Source organism: Pelobates fuscus, chromosome 10 (assembly GCF_036172605.1).
Source record: "Pelobates fuscus isolate aPelFus1 chromosome 10, aPelFus1.pri, whole genome shotgun sequence".
In the NCBI taxonomy this organism is placed as follows: domain Eukaryota; kingdom Metazoa; phylum Chordata; class Amphibia; order Anura; family Pelobatidae; genus Pelobates; species Pelobates fuscus.
Genome location: NC_086326.1, coordinates 72,527,190 through 72,533,189, shown reverse-complemented (window position 1 = coordinate 72,533,189; position 6,000 = coordinate 72,527,190).

Here is a 6,000-nt window from a genome sequence, read left to right as displayed (position 1 = left end):
CAAATGTTCTCCTTATTTTCCCAGTTCCTTTAGTAAATAGCTCTAGATAAAGCATGCATCAATAGTAGCGAGTGCCATGATGAGTTGTGCAAAAAAATAACAGCCTGTATCCAATTTAATTCATGGTCCCTGTGCATACCACGGTATTTAAAGGAACACTATAGTCACCAGAACAATTACAGCTTAATGTAGTTGTTCTGGTGAGTATATTAGCTCCCTTCAGGCATTTTCATCTTTTAATGCCATTTGTAATAGGGTCATCATAAAAAACACAATTTAATACACAGGATGTGGAATTCTCTGCCTGGAGAAGTGGTTTTATCAGAGTCCATACAGATGTTCAAACAGCTACTAGATGCATACTTGCAAAAACAGAATATTCAAGGATGTAATCTTTCAATGTAGGGTAATAACTGCTTGATCCAAGGATAAATCTGACTGCCATTCTGGGGTCAAGAAGGATTTTTTTTTCCTAGCTTGTTGCAAAATTGTGCTTCAAACTGTTTTTTTTTTGCCTTCTTTTGGATCAACAGCAAAAAACAAATGTGAGGAAGGCTGAATTTGATGGACGCAAGTCTCATTTCAGCTATGTAACTATGTAACATAATAGTGTCATACAGAGTGAGCCTAAACTGGTATAATACCAATATAAACTCTCTAAGATCGCACTGCTAATAATGCAATAGATGCTATCAAAAGTTCGTTATCAATTCCGAGAAAAACATATAAATACAGGTTTATAGTATTAAATCTATATATAAACTAGGAATAACTAAAAAAAAAGGATATATGGACCCAAGTCTTCATAAGACTCTATGAAGAATCCTCTTAAACATATGTAATGCCAAAAAGGCTATTGCTGCTTTAGAGAAGAAATGTCCTTGGTGGATTCTCGTGTCACTGTTTAGTTCATGTGCCTAAACAAAAAAAAAGAGGGGCATCTATGGTGAAGTAAGTTTATTTGAGGTAAAAAAAATACCAATATAAATATAATAAATAAATCTAGTAAAAGTAATTAATACTAATATAATAGTGTATATAAAACTATATGGATAGTTCGTTAACAATGGAATGTGTTGCTTTTGCATTATTAATTCCATGACTCGCTAGCAATGAATAGATATATGTGGTGTACTAAAACATCTATAGATTTTAAATCCTACTAGAAAACAATTGGCTTAGAACTCGAATGATCAATACCGGCTGTCTCCCGTTCTTAAATTCTTTGAAGCAAGATGAGTTTATTGATTATTATGAAGCAGCTGGTAAGAGCTCCTATCTAAGGCAGGATATAGGACAAACGTGGGACTTTAAAAAAAGAGAGACAATGAAGACTAATTAATGTCCAAACTCTAGCAGTGAAAGGACAAAGAGTAATTGAATAATGAAGGAACAACAAGAAAAGTTGTCTGTTCCTGGCACTCATAAGTGCAAATTGTAAGGATAAATGTGTTAGTGCAGAGTGGAATTAGGCAAATTTACATTTTCCAGAGGAATAGATAGAACAGTATTTCTTAAAGGGATACTATAGTGCCTATAGAGTATATATAGTATATAAAGCTCCCTATAGTGACCCCCCTCTACAGTGCAGAACGTGTTAAAAAATAAATAAATACTTTTGTCACCTACCCAAGTCCAGCCAGATGTCCCTCATGGTGGTTCGGACTCTGCCTCCACTCCTTCCCCGCTGAATCAGCCGGCGGGAAGACCTAATGCGCATACGTGGCAATGTCCGAGCTCGCATTAGTAGAAAGCGTGTATAATAGGGTTTTACATGACGCTGGATGTTCAGCATCAGTTAGGAATTCGAGAGTCGCCTATCGACTTCGGATCCCTCTAGTGGCAGTCTGGTAGACAGCCACTAGAAGTGGACTTAGCCCTCAAAGGTAATGATTTAAGTTTATTAAAACATGCAATAATTAGTTTTGCAGGTTTAGGGGAGAATGGTCTGGGAGCCTATAGTGTCCGTTTAATGCTTGGATCTTGACCCAAAACTGGCTACCTGCACTAGCTTTGTGAGTCGCAGGAACAGATAAAGGCCCATCACATTTATCAGGCCTCAGGTAACTGCCCATAATATATGATTTAGTGTAGCATCCCTCCAGTGGCGTACATACCAGGGTCGCAGGGGTCGCGGCTGCGACCGGGCCCGGCCCACCAGGGGGCCCGGCCGCCCTGCGACCCAGGTATGTACCCACAGGGCCAGCCTCTTCTGCTGGGGGGCCCAGGAGCCGGCCACCTCCGGGCCCCCCGAGGCTGGCCCTGCTGTCACCCGGCTGGCTGGCGGGCGCGTGAGGGAGCACTGTCCCCTGGGTGCTCAAACTTCAGCTCCCTCGCGCACCGCACTGAAACCGGAGCCGGAAGATGACGTCATCTTCCGGCTCCGGCATCAGTACGCGGTGCGCGAGGGAGCTGAAGAGGGAGCACCCAGGGGACAGTGCTCCCTCGCGCGCCCGCCAGCCAGCCGGGTGACAGCAGGGCCAGCAACACCACTGGACCCCAGGGAATCCCCCCAGCTCTCCCACAGGTAAGGAGGCTGGGGGGATTAAAAAAAAAACACAAAAAAAACGTTTGAGTGTGTTAGTGTTAGTGAGTGTGTTAGTGTTAGTGAGTGTGTTAGTGTTAGTGAGTGTGTGTGTTAGTGAGTGTGTTAGTGTTAGTGAGTGTGAGTGTTAGTGAGTGTGTTAGTGTGAGTGTGTTAGTGTTAGTGAGTGTGTTTGTGTGTGTGTGTGTTAGTGTTAGTGAGTGTGTTGTGTTAGTGAGTGTGTTAGTGTTAGTGAGTGTGTGTGTTAGTGAGTGTGTTAGTGTTAGTGAGTGTGTGTGTTAGTGAGTGTGTTAGTGTTAGTGAGTATGTGTGTTAGTGAGTGTGTTTGTTAGTGAGTGTGTGTGTTAGTGTGTGTGTGTGTGTGTTAGTGAGTGTGTGTGTGTGTTAGTGAGTGTGTTAGTGTTGGTGAGTGTGTTAGTGTTGGTGAGTGTGTTAGTGTTAGTGAGTGTGTGTGTTAGTGAGTGTGTTAGTGTTAGTGAGTGTGTGTGTTAGTGAGTGTGTTAGTGTTAGTGAGTATGTGTGTTAGTGAGTGTGTTTGTTAGTGAGTGTGTGTGTTAGTGTGTGTGTGTGTGTGTTAGTGAGTGTGTGTGTGTGTTAGTGAGTGTGTTAGTGTTGGTGAGTGTGTTAGTGTTGGTGAGTGTGTGTGTTAGTGAGTGTGTGTGTGTGTTAGTGAGTGTGTTAGTGTTGGTGAGTGTGTTAGTGTTGGTGAGTGTGTTAGTGTTGGTGAGTGTGTGTGTTAGTGAGTGTGTGTGTTAGTGAGTGTGTGTGTTAGTGTGTGTGTTAGTGAGTGTGTTAGTGAGTGTGTTAGTGAGTGTGTGTGTTAGTGAGTGTGTGTGTTAGTGAGTGTGTTAGTGTTAGTGAGTGTGTGTGTTAGTGTGTGTGTTAGTGAGTGTGTGTGTTAGTGTTAGAGTGTTAGTGTGTGTGTTAGTGTTAGAGTGTGTGTGTGTGTGTGTGTTAGTGTGTGTGTTAGAGTGTGTGTTAGAGTGTGTGTGTTAGTGTGTGTGTCTGTTACTGAGTATGTTTGTGTGCGTCTGTCACTGAGTGTGTGTCTGTCAGTAAATGTGTGCGTCTGTTCGTGAGAGTGTGTGTGTGTCTTAAGCACTTACCTTTCTCCAGCGCCGGACTCCCTTAACGCTGGGGATCTCTCCGTCCCCATCCGCCTCTCAGCTCCGAATGCACATGCGTGGCAAGAGCCACGCGCGCATTCAAACCGCCCATAGGAAAGCATTACTCAATGCTTTCCTATGGACGTTCAGCGTCTTCTCATTGTGATTTTCACAGTGAGAATCGCAGAAAATCCTCTAGCGGCTGTCAATGAGACAGCCACTAGAGGCTGGATTAACCCTCAGTGAAACATAGCAGTTTCTCTGAAACTGCTATGTTTTCAGCTGCAGGGTTAAAACTAGAGAGACCTGGCACCCAGACCACTTCATTGAGCTGATGTGATCTGGGTGTCTGTAGTGGTCCTTTAAGTGTATGTGTTTATGCATGCACTGGCATACATACCGCGGTCGCACGGGTCGCAGCCCTGCGACCAGGTGCCCGCCGCCATGTGTTGCGGCCCCAGCCTGCGCAGAGTAAGCGCTCGCGCGGGGGGAGGGGGGGGCCCCGGATCAGTTTTCGCACCGGGGCCCCATGGGTTGTGTGTACGCCACTGCATCCCTCCTTTAGCACTGTAATTGTAACTCACTTGTAGAAGACAAATTTGCCTTTATACAGGAGAACCTACAGAAATCCACATTAATTGTTAACTACCAACACAAGCAGCCAACTTGCAAATGGTCAAAATAAAAGTACCGTATTTTTCCATGTAAAAGACTTTTATACGTTTTTTTCAAAATTTTTGTAGTCTAAAATTGGGGTATGTCTTATACACCGAGTGTCACTGCAGGGGTTAAAAACAAACAAACAAACATGTGTGCGCTGGTCTGGGAGATCTTGCACAACCACATGCTTCCTCGCATCACTCTGAGTCACGCCAAGACCTCACAGCTCTGGACTACAGATAGATGCTGCAGGGTGAGGCCTTGCCTGGATATCCCCCGTAGGCTACCGTGTTGCCGCCAACAGCAGGACGGCGGTCCAGGGAACCAGACTGGGAGAAACCTACTTTACTTCTGTGCTATAGATGTTAAAAATATGTATTTACTAATTTTGGGCTCAAAAAATAGGGGTCATCTTATACATGGGGGCGTCTAATACACGAATATATGAATTTAATAAAACGCAAATAAGGTTTTAATATTGGAATGTACTGAACCCCTCAATTGAATTATCTTCCACTAGATTTGGAAATTCCGTTGGGTGGAATATCTAGGCCAGGGGTAGCCAACCTTTTTGTAGTACTGTGCCAAAACAAGATGTTTAAGTCCCTTTGTGTGCTGGTCCTATTTAAAAAAAATTAGATGTGTGTTACTGTATTCTGCTTGTGTAATTTATGGGTGCTGCAGTTGCTTTGTACCATTGTATTTATGTGTATGTGGGCTGTTCTATTGTATATGTTCATGAGTAGTTTGTGATATTGCGTATTATATATTTGTTCTTAATCCAAGTCGGTGGAATTCATATGCACGTGGAAAGAAAAATAAACAAAACAATAGTGTAATCCTGCCACATGCAGTACTAATATAAAATACAAGTGACCTTAATAAGTGTGGAGATCCTCACTCCTATCACTCTCATAGCATAAAATCAAAAAGGATGTGTATTTCTTAAAATTATCAGAAATGTATTAACACAAAATATAAAATATATCTCAAAATAGCACAAGTCTGGGGTATGAGAATAAGAAAGACTGCCCATTACTGGATAAAAGTGAGTATATGCAGCACATCCGCCGCTATACAAGAAAGCTCAGTATATCAGATGTAATCTCAGTCTCCCGCTGTGCAGCTCTATCTCCGTCTCTGGAACACTTCAGTTAAAATCTGTCTCCGCCGACTGTCTGGCGTCACTCCTCACGTCTACGCATTTCGCCTATGGCTTCGTCAGGACGTGAATGGTAATACACACCATCTTTGATCATGGAACTTTTAAGAGCATAGCAGTGCCGTCTGCCTGAGGTCTGATTGGTCCTTAAATAAGTCCAAAATTTACATATGCATGCCCAGACTCTGATCACCACTGCACAGGAGTATTTAACCCTTAAAGTGTCCTCACATAAATGCAATGAGCAGTAAGTTCTATATATCAGCTTCCCAATTCAGTGAAAATTTAAATGAATCTAAAATTTAAGGTCAAAAAAGCTGAATTGGAAAAGTACTCTGGCCTTAAATTTGAAATTCTCACTTTAGTAATTATTATTATTATTTATGAGACGCCAACAAACTCCGTAGTGCTGTACAATGGGTGGACTAACAGACATGTAATTGCAACAATACATATCAGTACACTCAGGAAGAGATGGGTTGAGGGCCCTGCTCAAACAAGCTTACATTCTAGATATCCCCTGATAT